The sequence below is a fragment of the Falco peregrinus genome, unplaced genomic scaffold (genome assembly GCF_023634155.1).
Source record: "Falco peregrinus isolate bFalPer1 unplaced genomic scaffold, bFalPer1.pri scaffold_51, whole genome shotgun sequence".
NCBI classification, from domain to species: Eukaryota; Metazoa; Chordata; class Aves; order Falconiformes; family Falconidae; genus Falco; species Falco peregrinus.
Window position 1 is genome coordinate 563700 of NW_026599615.1, and position 16920 is coordinate 580619.

A 16920-nucleotide genomic window follows, 5' to 3' on the forward strand; every position below is an offset into this window, starting at 1 on the left:
AGACCCAGCTCCTGTTCACCCAGCCCAGACAGTTTCCCTCCCCCCTGACTGCTAACATCGTGAGGCCTGTCTTAGACTTCTCCCACTTACATGAACCAGGGTTATCCTCCGTAGATAAACTATAGGTGCCATTCCAAGCAACACCTTCATAAAACGGGGGTTTGATGTCATAGCAAAGCCGACAGGGGTTAGTGAGGTTTGGATTGGATTCATTCAAGGTCAAATACATCGTCTGCATCACGGACCAAAGGGGATAAGGGTCAGGGCTTTCGGTATGAGTCCTTTGAGGGACATGAATTGTACCTTTAGTCGCTTCGGGAGTTGTGTCAGGGGCGTGGGTCTGTGGGGGTAGAAGCCCTGAGATTACTACGTTTGGGCCTAGGGGTTGAGGTTGAGGGGTGTACCGTGGGGGTTCTTTTAATAAGGGTGCCCCTATCAGTACCTGATGTCCAAAGCATTACTCCCCAAGTTTTGCCAATAAACCAAGCCGGACTGGACGGGTTAGTGACGTTTATCCAGAGGTACCTACAAGTCCCACGGTGCCATACCGTCCCACCATCAGTTTTGGAAGGGGTCTTACAGTCAAAGGGACCCCATGTTACTGTAAGAAATCTATCAGGTTGACTCGGGGTCCATGCTGTGGCAATAGTTTCGCAACCCCAGTAGGCACAATAAAAATAATGAGGGGAATTACAATAACTTCTACTGGGATTTGAACTTGGGCACCGATATGTATTCCTACCATCAGTGTCCCATCTGCTCCTGGTACTAGCACAATTCGGGGCTCGCCAGCCATCCAGTAGATCTGGGCCCATCAGCTGACAGACGGTGACATTGAAGGAGGGAGCACCCGGAGTCACTATAGATTGTAGGACTCGCGATTCTTGAAGTTGTATCAGTGTCCAGTTGTACGGGAGATCACCTTTGACCAAGGACACCAAAACCAGTAGCAGCGCTAAAAAACTTCGGATCCCTCCTTTTCCCCTTCTCTGCTGCTGCACTACGTCCTGTATTTGCTGAACTGTTGCTTGCATTTGTTTCATAAGGGCTGGTATGGTAGCTGAATCTACTGCAGTTTCCTTTGGCGGCTCAACTGTTCCTTCTCCCTCCTCCTCTTCTATGTCGGTTAAAGTCCTCCCTTTGTTAGTTGGACAGACTGTGCCCTTGTCTTCCTTACCTAGCAGTGCTGAGTGTGTCCTTGGTCTCGCTCCCCCCCCTTGGGTTGATGTGTCTAGGCAACCAGTCTGTGTCAGGTAGCTCATTGCTGGCTGCGTTACCACAGTTTTTTGAGTCCTCTTCATCTGAACTAGATGAAGGGGGGGTTGCCACGTCCGAATAACTCGGCGGTTGTTCTCGCTGGTGCCATGTGTGGGTGTTGTCCCCTGCTTTGTCTAGTCTGCGCAATCTGTCTTCGCCCTGCCTAATAGCCTCCTGGAACCGTTTTGCTGATTCCCAATCCTTTTCCTTCTGTCCTTGCTCCTTTTCTAACTCTGCCAACCGTCCTTCATGTTCTCTATCCAGCACACTACTTTCTTTTGCCTTAGCCCTTTCCTGCTGTTCTTGTTCCTCAGCTTTGAATCTCCGCATTACATTTGCCGAGTCATCTGTCGGGTATAAGTTCTTTTGTTCCCGCTGTGCATTCTTCTTATCTACGGGATAGCATCCCGCCTTTCTTTCTGACGGTGGGCTGTCCGGTAGAGTACCCGGTGGACTAGGGGGAGGACCAGGAGGTTTAGTGTCCCGTGCTATCGAAGTGCCCACCTGCGTTTCCCTATTTATTCCCGGGAGCCGAGGACGCTCCGTACCAAATATAGATGCTCCCGCCGCAGCCCATATTTGAGCTCCTTCACATTTTTTGTTCATAGCACGACATATCTTACCCCAGGTTGTACCCCACGCCGTCGGGCCCGTTTTCTCAGATTCCCAAATTTCTTGTTCAAATTTTTCCCACAGTTCACAACACATAATATCTTGCAGGTTAACAATCAACCCTCTGCCCTTCATCCACAGGATGATTGCTGTTACATCTTTTCGCGGGCATTTTCCCCCCGCCTCCTTCACCCATTTTTTCAGTACCTGCACCACAGAATCAACACCAACATCTTTTTTCGGCTTCATTGCCCCTACAGAGGTCCAGCGTCGTCCAGCGCGCTGCTTCCCAGGATCACGTCGGGGTCACCACCTGTAGCAGCTTATGACGTGTCCAAACCTCAGCGCAGCACCTGAGGGACCATCAGCACTCAGACTCTCATGGAGAGGAAGGCCAGATGGCAGTTTATTGAAAGACACAGGCACTTCCATACTAGTAGCAGAGCCAGCCCTTCACGGGTGGTTTTCTGCTTAGTTCCTACGTTTCCGTCACAACACGTGATGTTCCGCATCGCCACATCCCTATGCTACTACAATTTGGGTAGTGATGCATGCTCCCTATGGAGGATCCATCTGCTTTGCTTATCTTATCTCCGAACATTTGGTTAGGAAGACTTGCACCATGTCGGTTAGAAACACATGGGGCCACATGAGTCCATGTAATCCACATAGCCTGGCACTATGCAGTGAAAATGAAGAGTGGAAAAGAAGGCGGAGTACAGAGTCCTGGAGATAAGAATGATGGAAACATGGATAACATGGAAAGATGACTACTCTGGGTCACACCCAAACCTCATCAGTGTATGTAAGCACATTTCTGTGAACTTGATGAGGAAGTACTGAAGCACATTTGAGTATGCCTCAGTTTATCAAGGTCTTGTCATGTAGTTAAAAGACTGAAGAGCAATATCAGGACATAAGTTTTGGAATGACTCAGAGATTTGTGTTAACAGGTATGAGATTTACATAGATGAATTGAAAACATACTGCTATGTACTACATTTTACGGGGTTTATTGCTGCAAGGCACATCTGTCACGGGAATTAGTAATCTCTGAAACTGACGGATGATCTCCCTGGAGAATCTGTTTTTGTGATAAATACAGCAAAGTTAGCAGCATGGCATATTTTCACCTCTCCACCACTGGAAGGACAGCTGTGGTCAGTGGTGTTGCTCTACAGAAACAGCTGAACCACCCGGGGCAAAGGCCTGGCCAGCTCACCCAGGGAACAGGGCTTCTGTGCAAGCCAGCTCAAGGCACCAGGATAGATTCTTACAGATCTATTTAAAGTTCCACGTTTTCTGTTCCAAGTCCCAGACTTGTTTCTTTGACTTGGCTGTCAGTAGCAGTATCTGAGTCTCTACAGAGTTTTATACTTAGTATAAAACAGCAGAAAGAAAATTTAAAAAACAAACAGGAAAACTTAGAATGTTAAAGAACTATACATGATAAATAGTAGCGACAAAACCTGATGCGCTTCTAGGAAGCTTTGTGGCATTATGCTAAAGGGTAGTCTGTAGAAAAAAAAGAGAATTTTCTAGGTTTTATTTGCAGGAGAGGATTGACCTGTTTCAGTCCTTGGCTATTTGAGATGGACAATGTGAGTAGTATCAGCTGAGATGTTGTTTTTCACACTGAGCTAGTCAACTTGAATTTAAAAGTTCTTCACACCTAAGTGGTAGAATAGTATTCTTACAGGAAGACAGTGTCGCTAATACTAGCCGGACCATCATTGTTTTAATTCTGAAACCCTGGGTCTTTCTCACTCTTTTTATTTGTATTTTTTTCCCTGTGGAATGCCCCCCTAAGAAAAAGTAATAGTTGGTCTGTAACAGGAGTAGTTCTGTGCCTTTTCTTTATTTCCTTTCTAAACTAACTCCCAACTTCCACAAATCTTCCAGCAAGAGGAGTGTGGAGTGTGTTGTTCATTATTATGATATCTCATCTTAAATCTCCTCTGGTAACTGCTGACAAATGGAACACAGTGACACTTCCATTGACTTGCTGTTTAGTAGTTTAAAGCAATATAATGCATACAGTCTGCTGTAGGTGGCATGCTACACACCTCCTGCATGTGCACTAGGCATGAGATTCAGCCAGTGCTGCTATATTCCTCATCCCCAAAATGAGGTTGTCCTTCCCCCTTCTTTTTCTCTTTTCACAGCTAAACAGAAGCTTTTGCTTTTCCATTGTCTCCTACTTCTGTTATTTCTTACGCTGATATCCGTTCCATAACCACAATCGATGAGGCCGTATGGTACTGCTATTGTAAAATAGTCCAGTCTCAATAAGCAGTAATTTTGGCTTACCCAAGGAGCACAGCTTGGGTAAAAAAATGTGGAAACCTTGATGAACTACAATGTTTTCAGTCTTAATCACTAAATGATGTAATCACATGAGAATCTGGTGCATCTCTTTCGTTACCGTACCGCAAAGCAGCATTGCTTTCCAGCCCACACAGCAATTTACCACGGACAGTGAATTTTGCTCACATAGAAACCTTGAATCTCTAGTGCATCAGCCTTGTGTCCTTCTACTCAGTGTCTGATCAAAGTTAATCCTTATTAGTTCCATCTGTCACTATTAGCACCAGTTGTTCAAGGAAGTCTCCTCACATGGTGTATTGGTTATCAAAACTACAAGGGCAATCAGGGTTTCTTGTTTTCATCAGCTCACGGTGGTTGGAACTGTGCTCTCACATGGTAACTTTTCCTGTGCAGTGCCCTTCTTCCACACTACCCCCTAAAAAGTCATCTTGCAGAATATTTTTATCTTTTGTCAAAGGCCTAGATTTATTTTAACTCAGTTCCACTGTCTGTCTTTTACCAATTTTTGCCTTTTTGCCCTCTCTGAATTTCAGAGGACAAAGTATGGACAACTGTGTACCATGATCTGCAAACGCAGACTTCTGTGGGAGGCAACAGCCTGGAGAAGTTATCTGTGCTGCAGCTCAACTACAGTGCAACGATGGACCAGATTTCTGCCATTACCAGCAGCGCTGAATGCTGCCAGCAGTTTGTCTCCTGTTCTTGCAAGATGTCGCAGCTGCCGAACACACCAGGTAGGCTGAGAATGGCATATCAATTCCACGCGGTGTTGAAGGCGTTCATCTGAACAACTCCGCAGGTATTGCTGTTAGACCAGTCCATGCAGGAAACATATGTCTTTCTTCTCCTTCATAGAGTTCACAAAGAGGGAAATAATTGAATATGCAGAAGAAATTGTTTTCTTGGGAAATTTTGCTGTTTGCTTAGTACTGAAATGAATGTTGTTGCAGCGCAAATCTGTGTTCTTCTCTCAGATCTGTTGCTCCTTCAAGCAGGGCGCTTTTGGTAAATAAGGGTAACTTTGAAAGTTTAATCAATAGAGGCATTGAAAAATTGCTTTGAATTTTGTCCTGGTCTTCTGGTTGTCAGGTTTTGTATGCTACAGTCCGCAAGGGCACTGGCTGAGTGAGGGTTGGAATTTTCCAACTAATATCTCTGAAACGGTTTCTCTGAGTATTTGTGGGTTGCCTTACACATTGCGGAGACTGGCATGGTCAGTAATGTGGTTGTGTGAGACATATGATGTGCTGCTGCCTACAAGCAGATTGGTTTTTATTTTCTCCTTTTGTTGTGCAGCTCTGCTGGAAGAGAACAGTCCTAGAACAAATCCTCGCTTGCTGGATGTGCCTCCTCAACAACTCTTACCTCTAACTGATAAAGACAAAAGTATTAGTTGTTCCAGAATCAGTAAAACAGCACATAAAGATGGAATTCAGTTTTAGAAGCTCTTTTAATACGCACCCAGTACTTCTTCTATGCTCTAATTGTGTATTTGTGCATTTGATGTTATATAAATCCTTAATGGTACTGATCGAAGACTGGGTTATAAGTGGAAACATAGAACACATTTTCATGGATGTGAAATGAGTTCATTGGGATGGGAGCGATTAAAATGCATTTCAGATGAAACTAATGGCTGTATGCTTACAGTCTTACATTTTAAACTGCTGTCCCTCATGGATTTATTTTGGTATATTTTCTTACGGTGCTATAGATAAGGATTCATTTGGCATGCATGTGCACCTTATCCCTATTTCCATAAGCATTCCGTTAGTTAAGAGATACTGTAATGCTTGTTACTCCTCTCCCTCCTCCCTGCTGTTTGTGGACTATTTCTAACGCATGGTTTGTCTCTGTTGCTATTAGTTTGCTTAATTTAGCGTAGCACAGAGACTCTGCAAGTGGAAAATGATTTCTTCTTCCTTGGGCCTTAACACATAGGATCCTGAATCATGTTAATAAACCAGAAGTACTGTGAATAGATTCTGCTGATGGATACAAGCTCCCCTCTTGCATATGTTTCAAAAGAGTAGTATATGGATGTATCTTTGGCAGGTGTTTAGAAGTTGAATTCACCTGGGGACAGAGCTGGAGATAATTTTCTAGCACATTTCTTCTCTCCCTTCCTCCCCATGATGCTTAAAATACCTGCTTGGCAGATAAGTGCCAATGCCTCAAGGCTGATCAAATACAAAGGAAGAGCAGGAGAGAGAATAGTGCCCCATTTTTAAAGTGGTTAGGGAGCTGACATTGCTGCAAAAGCTGCTGCTCTGAGTTTATAAATCCTGAAGGAGTGGTTGACCCACATGGGTCAGGGCAAAATCGCTGTTGCAGCTCCCCTAACATTGGAATCTCCATCGTGTTGCCTGAGCAAATGTCTTTTATGGCACTTGACTGATACAACATGGTACTTTCATCTTTCCAGTGTGTGGAGGCCAGGCAGGATTAGTTATAGCATAGGTGTTATGGGCAAGGGTGCCCTGTGTGTGGGCTGCTGAAGAGCCCAGCTCCCTACGTAGAAAGTGCCCCAAAATTTGTCATCCCTACAAAGGATGAGAGGTGGTGACCATGTGAAGTGCAGTAGGGACACAGCCAACACGCATGGAAGATGCTTAGCCGAAACAGTGGCAGTTGGTTGGCCCAGGGGTGAAGTATAGACCCAAAGTCCATGAGACCAGATGTTTTGCTCTGTGGGGAATGGCATTAGCTGGTAAAGAGGCAGAGAACAAAATGAGGTGCCGCTACATCTCATCTAAACCTAGTGCTACAGCCCATTTTGATGTGTCAAGCCTGTAGTATAATTTGAGTAGCCCTTTTGCATGGATGCAGGTGGCTTGATGAAGCTTCTCAGAGATAAGGGACATCTGAGAGACCATGGCCTCAGGGACAGTGCCCAAAGGGTTGGGGAGACTCCTTGGAAAGCCGACCCAGGCTTGAATTGTGCCATGGTCCTCACTCTGGTCTGGGGATCCCAGCTCCTCGTGGCAAGAGAAGCTGGCTACAGGATGGCCATGACTTTGCAAAGGGAATCATTTCCCTGATGAGCCACAAATCTTGAACTGAGGTCCCTATGACACCACATGTATGTCTCTGATCTCAGCCATACCTAAGCTGAGGTGGTTTCACCAGAGGCCACCTCTGGTGGGGCAATCAGTTTTGAGACAGGGCACAGAGAGGAGGGAGATGGTGCCAGGTAGAAAAGCACTGCTAACCTCTGCTTTTCCCCCGTGGCACAGGAGGAGGAGGTGAAGGAGGTGGTCAGGAGTGAAATGAGAGGCAGATGCGGTAAGTTTGCTGGCAAGCCATGCTCAGGGCCACCATTCTGACATCTGTCAGCAACTAAATTGGAGCAATTTGAGTGCCGGCACATGCTGGCTCAGCAGAGCAAATAGCACCCCATTAGCAGCAAGTGGAGACTCATTGCCTCTCCACGCTCAGAGACAAGTGCGGGCTTCTGGACCACAAGGTCTCTGCCATAGTCCTGACCTGCTACTCAAACTCTTAATTTTTTCCCTTTAAACCTCCTGTCTTCACATTTCTTCCCCTGTGGTTTTGTCAGCAAAGCTTCCCTCCCTGGTCATCTCCATTTCCCTGCTGATTTGTGAAAGGCACTGGGTCACAGCAGAAAGTCTGGAGCTGCATTTTTCCTAATAACAACCTTTTCATTACTGTCTACTTTGTGGCACTCTTGACACACAGACCTCTCCTCTCCAGTGCTGAATAACTGCCAACCAGTGCCACAAGAGTCACAAAACCTACCCACATTTGGGAGTGTTTTTACCCCAGAATCCCAGCATCACAAGGCTGTCAGGCTTTCAGGACCTTGCTTTCCTTGCCCTGGAGAGGTCCAGCTACTTGAGGGACAGCAAACAGCTGCCCCACTCCTGCCTTATTCCATGGGGTCTGCCTATGGCCAAGGAGGACTTGGGCTCACCATCACTTGCCAAGATGCTTCATCCATTAAGCTGGAGTTGCACTCGTTTCTGCCTAGAGATGTTAGGGGGCACTTGAAGGCTTTGAAGAGGGGGGAAAAAAGGGTGGAAAATAGTTCATGAGAGCATGTACTGCCTGTAAAATTGATTTTGTGGAAAAATCTTACAGGGAAAAAAGAAGTAGCAAACAAACTATGCCCTGTCTGTCTTATGTTTGCAGATTGTGGGGATGAGTTGGGAAGGATGCTTATGGAAAGGGACAAGGCTGCCAATACCTACATAGAAATGCATGTGAATTCATGCAGTAGGGTAAAAGATGTTCTCCTTGCCCCAAAACATCCTGAAACTGCAAGTGAAAAGATGTTGTTAAAAATAAGTCCTTTTATCTGTGATCCAGTGCAGAAAATGACCCTGGATCACCAACTGCTTTTAGACCCTGGCTCTATATGGGGGGCGGCATTCCTTGAGAGGAATATGAGAAAACAGGGTTGAGAGGGTCACCAAGAGGTTTTCTGCTTCCACCCACTACTGCAAGACAGAATCAAAGCTGTTCCTGACACCCAGCTTTAAAAGCTGCACTCACAGGAACACCTCTCCCTGCCCACAAAACAGATCCTGTTGCTCCACCATCCCAATCAACATGATAAGCTCCAGTGAGGTGCTTACAGTGCAGGTGTCTGTTCATCTTTTAAGTTCCTGGTGTGGAGCTCTAATCTATATGGTCTACAGAGTCTGGACAGCCAATCTGTCACCCTCAGGGTAGACTCCCCACGTTCAGGCAGGGGCTCATCCTCTGTGCTTCAGGGAGGCCTTGGTTCCTCCATGTGGGCAAGTGACGCAGGGTCTCATTTTTCCACAGAAGATGCTGAACCAGTTTATGGGTCTCATCTGGCCATAGTAGGTTTTAAAGACACTTAGCTCACATGGAAGCACTTAGAGGAAATCTTCCAGCTTGGGATCTGATCCTCATGCCTGGGTGTTGATCTAGTTGCCCATATATAAACTGGATTACATAGCCTGCTGGATCCTCTCTATGGGCACAGGTGTCTTGAAGGTCTGTGTCATGTCCATCAACACAGCTTTGATGTCTCAGTTACCCTGGGACATCCCATCTAACCTGAATGTTTCCTACTACATTTCAAGGCCATCATTAGACCTGGAAAGGGTCCCTCATCACAGCTTGGTTTTAATGTTTTAAACAGGAATAGACAAAGGAGGAACTTCAGAGCTTAACTGATTTGCAGTGAACTCATGTTCTCCAGGAATGGATTTGCTTTAATTTTTCCTTCATAACTTTTAACATTATATGATTTATTAATTTTTTTAGCCTTCATAAAACATTGTTTCATAGTGATGAAAGTAGAGCATTCTACAAAGCAAGGACTATCCAGACAGAGAGGTGGGTCAAGAAGCAGCATCCTTGCCCTGGATGTAAGAAACCAGTACAGACACAGGTGCCTGGAGTAGCTGGGAACTCTCTTGGTGTGGGATATTCCAGATTACACTAGACATGAGATAGTCGTTTCCAGGCTCTGTTTCTCCTCCTGCTCTGTGTTTAGAAAGCAGATCTGTCAGGGTAGAGAACATCTCTCCCTGATGTCTATCCATGGCTCTGCACCTGGAATCCTGCCCTTGCCCCAAGGCTCCATTTGCTTATGTAATGTAAATAAATCAGAGAAAATTAATCCTGCACTGTGAATGATCTTGGACAGAGCAGTCTACATGCTCCTGCAAAGGACAACCCTTGCTGAAGTGTTTTGCCTTCATGACTCCGGTGTTACACAAGGACCTTTGCCTGTTATCTGGGTGGTCAATCCTTCAGCCAGGAGCATGTGCTCCTCTCCATCCCTCATACTCAGACCATCATTTAGAATTAAGTTAGCAAAGGAAAGCAAAGCTGGATCAAAACCACAGTGGATGCACCACAGAGCATTAATCTGGAATGGATTCAGTCTGCAGGTCCACATTGCTTCAAAACAGGTTTCTGGGTTTTGCACAGCCAGGCTCTACTAGATCTACTGTCCTCTACCTGCAAACTCTGTACATCCGTCATAAAACCAGAACTCTTAAAATATCTTCTTTGCTAACATGCTTGCTAGCCTGGTCCAGATCATGCTTGTCCCTCAAGGCATGCCCAGTATGAAGGATGTTGGAGCCACGGACTCAAACACATCCAAACACAGCTGGACATGCATAACTTAACTAACTCCTTTTGTGGATTCGCAACCTTTTAGTTAACAAGTCTTACCGGTGAAGACTGGCAGTGCTTAGCACCTCCGGTGACCTATCCTATGGAGATGCTGATCCAGCAGCATTTAATTATCCATGTAGTTTTGATTATGACTCCATCCCAACTGACACTGGAAACATGTCCATGCAGTCATGGAGGTCCCATGAATGCCCAGCACACTTCTTGGGAACCACTTCCTCAAAACCAGCTTTTATTCTGAATAAGTTTAGCATATCCCCTGCTCCCTTCCTTGAGAAGCCAGTAGATGGTACAATCTCTCCTTAATTGCTTTCCCTTCTCTATATGTGTATATGTGGTTTGAAAACAGGTTTCCTACCTTGACCATGTACCCCAGTGGTCTGCAGGCTTTGCCCAATGAAACACTGTGTTGTGACTTGTCTCCTACACTGTGTTGTTCAATGGCAGTAATTTTGTTGAGCTACAACCATTTACCAAAGCATGGTCGCTTTCAAACTGTGGGACCAGATTTCATCCTCACTGACCCAGCAATTAAATCCGCAGGTCTGGCGGCAGCTGAAATCAACAGGCAGCTCCAAGGGTATTTTCAGCCTCAGGAACACACCAGAAAAGATGGTGAAAGCCAAGAAGAAATGCTTAATAAAACTCAGAGCATGACCACATTGGCTTCAGTGAAGCCCTTCATGGAGCCAACTTCACTTACTGCAGGTAAGTGCAGCTGCGTGGCTACATGCTTTCCTTCCTTCCAACCATGGCAACTGGTATCTTCTGGAGCACTCCATGAACCCAGTGCTAAATCCTGTTCCCTGGGGCTGGGCAGAAATAAGGCAGTGATGGGATTTCCATTGAGAGCTCCCATGCTGTGGTGCCCTGGTGCTGAGAAGGGCTGATCTGTGGCTTGGAGATGAGGTAAGCTGATGCCCCGGAAGGGGTGATGGGTGAGGAAAAAGCCAAATACACATGGCCTCAGTGATGATCACCACTTCCAAAAGGATGCATTTTGAAAGGCTGGAAAATGGCAGCTGTTTCAGGCTTATTTTGTCTCCTCTTTCCCCTCCACGTCCTTTGCAACTTCTAGTGAAACTTCGTACCAGCCAGAAATTACATCTCTGAGACCAAACATCCAAGCTATAACAGACTATTTCTGCCCAGGGCCTCATGAACGCTTTAATGGGTAAAACTACTGATTATAGCTAACAGAAAAAACAACCAATTCTATTTCTGTCCCTTTGTGGTGCCTAAGAGAGAGGGGGAGAGAGAAGGGCCAAGGTCCTGCCCTGAAGACATATGAAATACAGCCCTGCCTGTACATGAACACCAGTGAGTGGCATCTCCTCACACTGCATCTCCCTCTACACCAGGCAACGGGACAGGGCAACAACATGATTCAAGACTGGACACACTTTTAGGTATTATCAAGCTCCCAGTAGGATCCTGAGCAGCACCAGGCAGATGAGGTGCAGCCATCATTTTGGGGATGAAGGCTGCTGAGCCACAGGAAGGTGAACTAAGTCCTGCTACTTGCCCATGGGGTGGAGGGAGGTTCATGGCCCACTCTGTAGGCACAGCTGATGGGGTAGTTCCTCAGGAGGCACCATGACCACCTTGGGATGCAGTGGGACACAGTGTCCTGATGGAAAAGCCCAGGAGATGAACCTGATGGATACATGTAAATCCATTAGTGCCTGGCTGAGAATGGTCATCTTTCCAGGGAGAGGACAGGATGGGGCAGTTTTGGCTGCATTTCAGGTCATCTACCCTTTCTTCTGACCATGAACCACTGTAGTGAGCATTACAGTGAGGGAGTGCTTGGCTCAGCTTCGTGCAGACCTGATAATCAATCCAGTTCCTTTGGCACAGAAGAGCTACCAGTCAGATATCCTCTTTCTCCTGTACTCATGGGATAGTGGAAGTTGAGTGGTTTTTCCAGGTCCTATGGGTCTCCCTGTCCCCTGGGATGCTGAAGGAAGCAATAAGCAGCCTTTGACATGACTGACTTGAGTGGTGTCTGGGTAACTGCCTTAAATTTTAGCAGTAACCTGAAATGACCTTCATGCAGAGGGACCCACATCAGCTGCCCTCCTCCAGGTCCATCACATCTTCAAATTCATGCCACAGCCTCCCATGGACCCTCTGACCTCCTCAACAGGGCTTTGAGTGTTGATTTATAGGAGAAGCAGAGTGAAAATATGATGCAGAGTGCTGGTGGGGCAGGGAATAGGAGATTGTAGGCCTGGTTGTGGAGGGCTTTCTGCACTTGGTGCTCAAAATCCAAAATCCAAACACCCTGCAAGACACGGCAGACTCAAAAAGAGAGTCCAGACAATTTCTTGCAATTCAGCAAGTCAGAAATTAGTATGTGGCTGCTCAGATTTTGTCACCAGGAGGAGGGCTGGGTAGCATGAGTGGAACTGCCATTGACCCAGGCAGGTGGATGGCACCAGTGCTCTGTCTCAAAGCAGGTACTCACAGAGCCGGATGCCTATCAGTAGAAGGGAACCATCTAAAATGCAACGTCCTGTGCCCCTGCAATGGTCCTGCACAAACTCTGGCCCTCCAGCACATACAGGGCAAAGCTTTCTGCACTGGCCGTGTGGCATCTGAGTGGCTCATCAGCACAAAAGCTGGCCAGTCAGCTCACCAGCTGGCCAGTCAGTACATGTATTGACCAACCATTACTTCTACTCTAGAAATAATTTAAAAAAAATAAAATCACGTTACACTTTCATACAGAGCAAGACACCCCAATGTGACATACTTTTACAGCCCAAACCAAGATGTTAACCTACAGTTTATGTGTATTGACCTTTATTACCCATGATGGCCCTTTCCCAGAGCTTTGGGAAGAGTTTTAAGTCAAACTCATTGATGATGGCCTCCATTTTTCCCCCCATGTAATCTGCTAAGGACCAAACAAATCCCCCAAACCCAGCTAAGCTTAGAACTGCACCCCACCTTCCTCCTGCCCGCCCCCCAGCACTCTCCTGATGTTTGTGGCGTATGTCAAAGACATCATCCATCTGGATTTAAACTCACTTTATATCAAGGCAGCATTTGGGATCTGGGTGGTTTCAGATCGATGGGGCACACCACATGTTATTGAATCGCAGCTGCAGCCGTCGCCAGCCAGCAATCCCATTACAGCCCAGGTCTGAGGCAGGAGGGCTCATAAATCGCTCTGATAAGCGATGAGTGTGGACAGGCGCCCTAAAGGTTAACAGGATTCTGCAATTGGAGGGTTATTACTACCAGATTACAATCGCTCCTGGCTTTTCAAAGCTCGCAGATTTACAAAACTCCAGCCTGACATTTATCTCCTGCAAACAACCACAAATACTTCCATTTTCTCTGACTAACACCCAACCTTTCTGACTGAGTTGTTTAACACCATTAAGAATTTTATTGCTGCCGGTTTCTCCCTCCCCTTGCCAATTGCTCTGTGACATTTATTAAGAGAACTTGTTAGCCAGCGGAAAGCCATGTAAGGCTCCAATGATCTATATTTAAAAGGTGGGTAATTTGTTTGCATGCCCTCGTTATGTGTGATTTCCATTTGCTTCCCCAGCAGCTCCCCAGGCACAGCAGCTAACGGGTCCCTCTCAGCACAAGCGCCGAGAAGCCCACAGCCAATTACCAGGTGAAATGCACTGAATGAAGTGACATTTAGTGAAGTCACTTCTTGGGTGGGAAGTGCTTTTTGGCACTGAGATCAGGGGGACATGGCACTGAAGGAGTTACACGTGCCAGCAAACAGAGACTCAGAACTCAGTTTTGGGTTTGACTTAAAAGCAGCTGGTTTTGCCCCAGGGTGTATAGCTGGCAGTGAACAAACCGGAGGGTGTTTTCACCCAGTCCAGTGTGGTCCAGCCCCACCAGCAAAATGCACAGTGAGAGTTCCCCAGGCAACACCCCGACTGCAACCACCCCTGCAAAGACCCCCCAAGGACCCAGGGGTTAATCATCCTCTTGCAAAACATCAGAGACCACTAAGATGGGCACCACAGGGGCAGACAGTGCCATGGAGCAACAAGGAGCCGCATGCTCATCCCACTATGGAAATACACTGCCAGATGCCCTGCCTTGGTCCTTGCTGCCTGCTTTGCTCTGCCAGCCCCATTACTGTGTGGTAAAGTGGTGACTGTGGGGCAGTGGGGGGTCCCTGGACCAGCCCCACTTATTTGTGCAGGGAGGGATGGGGGTGGCAGAATGTGGCCTTTTCCCACCCGGGTCCAACACATGAGTGGGGGTTTGGCGGTGTTTCCCTGCAGCCCCTTGCCTGCAGCCAATGGACGAGGGTTCCTGCCAGCACTATGCCCTGCTCTGGTATTACCATGCAGAGGCAGACACCTGCCGACCCTTCATCTTTGGGGGGTGCCGAGGAAACAGCAACCGCTTTGAAACCAAGTGGAAATGTGAGCGGCGGTGCAAAACCTCAGCAGGTAAGGCAGCTCCTGAGCCCTCCAGCCCTCCTCTTCCTCCAGCCAGGAGTGAGGTCAAAACAGGAAAACCTATCCACCACCTGCCTACGGTGGCACATTGCCTTATGGTGCCCCACCAGAACCAAGACAGGACTTGGAGGAGTGCCTCTAGTTTGCAAGGTCTCATTCCCCTCCCACTCCCAGCTCACTTTGGTCCCCTCCAGCCCCTCCTAGGAGCTCCTGGACATCTCATCCCTCAGGCCACATCCACTGATGGGATGTGGGTGGACTTGTGGGTGATGAGACGTGTCCACCTGGGCATCAGCACTGGGTTCTGATACTTTGCACTCCTCAAACTCAGTCACCTTGTGTCTTCTGAGAGCTGAGGTTTGCAGGACTTCGGGGCCTAGTGCCCTCTGAACCCTCAGCTGCTTCATCCAAGCACCTCTGGCATCTCCAGCCATCAAGGACTCCAGGCAGAGCCTGAAGCTGGTGGAGCTGCCCTAATCTGGGCAGTCCCAAACATCCCTGCATTGAAGTAGCACCTCATCCAGGGGTTCAAAGGGGAAAACTCACTCCTGGAAGCCCAGATGGGCTCCCCTTGCCAGATCTAGTGTTGGTGGGGTCAGCCTGCATTGCTCTTCCTCATCACCAGGCATGTGGTAGCTCACCACAGGGGAAATGTGTTCCTGCCAGCCCCTACTGCCAAGCAGTACATGAGCAGTGGCTGAAACCAGCCTTCCTAGAAAGATGCTCCTCTCTCAGACTTCCTTCTGTCTGGAGACAATCTCTCTGGGCATCAGGAGAAATGATTCTCCACAATACATTAAAAAAAAAACAAAACAAAACCTCCAGTGAGGTTCACCTTCTCTGTTTTTGAAGGCATGTTAAAAAGAGAAAGACATTAAAGGGAGAGATCTGTAATTTCAGGTGCATTTCAGAGTTTTCAGGTGGTCTGTGTTTTGTTGATTGTTTTTGAGATGATCACCTATTATGCATAATCAATAGCATTGCACAGGCTGTTATCATCCACTTGAATCTTTCTGATACGCAATGGACTTTCACATCCTGGCCTTCCTATTCTGCAAGGAAGAAGGCAGTGCAAATACTTACTGCTCTAAGTCCGGTTTAAGACAGGCAATGCCATCCTTGGAGAGCTGAAGCGCTCTCTGGGGAGAAGGAGTACACACTGCCTGGCCAGGAAGGAAGGATTTGCTGCCCCAGTGCAGCCAGCCCAAACTGGGTGCCCTTTCGGGTCCCCCTGTGCTGCAAGAGTCAGCATCTCTCCTTGGGCTCCGTGGGGAGCTCATCTTTGCTTGTTGACCATAAGGACTGTCAAGGTAGACCCGTTGACCCATTTAGCCTGGCCAGTGCCCACGATTTGTGGCCTGCTTCTTTGCAATGTACCGCATGAGGGGAAGCCACTCTCAGTGCTTTAAATCCAGGCACCAGGTAGCAAATGAACCTCTTCCTGGCCAACACCTTACCCCAGGGCATAAGCATTAAGAGACAGTGTAGGCTTCACCAAGGAGCTGTAGATACCTCCAGCACTGTGTCTGCACTCCCTTTCTGGGGAGAACCAGCCACTGGGGCGTAAGAGTCATCCAAACCCAAGCCAGGTCCATGGGTCCTGTATGTGCCCATTTCTCCTGACTGACCCCAAATAGTGCCAGGAGCTGGCCCAGACAGAGACATTTGCTTTACGGATGTCTGACATGTTGTGACATGACCTGTCATAGCCAATCCCATAGTGTCAGGGACGTCCCCACTCATTGTGAGCATGGGAGGTCCAAGAGGGAGCCCAAGCTGCAGCCAATCTCCAACGTCCCCTTTGTCTTCTCTTTCCTCACTTGTGAAAACCAGTCAGAGGGAGGTGATCAGCTGCAATTGCCTTGTTTAAACCAAAGAGAAATGGAGCTGTGAGAAGTCTCTCCAGGACACCTCGGAGACTGGGAGAGCAAGACAACCCATTTAACGTGAAGAGGCAAGGGATGCTTGAAAAAAAATGTTGGAAAACTGTAATTATGAGCAGGAAATAAAGTGGTATGAGGAGAGAGAGACATCTGATTGCTCAGAAAAGCCGAAATGTCCAGAGGCTCAGGACTGCACCACTCACCCTGCAGAACTACTGTGCAAAACCAGGTAACACATACGCCTGGGTTTA

The 16920-nt window shown here is 47.4% G+C and overlaps 1 long non-coding RNA gene across 1 annotated transcript; it reads left to right on the top strand.

Annotated features, from left to right (window-relative positions):
- The first annotated feature begins 13946 nt into the window (after nt 1-13946).
- Nucleotides 13947-16782, top strand: LOC129783540 (uncharacterized). The gene is made up of 2 exons (XR_008745337.1): nt 13947-14777; nt 16620-16782. It is a non-coding gene; the product is annotated as an uncharacterized LOC129783540 (long non-coding RNA).
- The last annotated feature ends 138 nt before the right edge of the window (nt 16783-16920 follow it).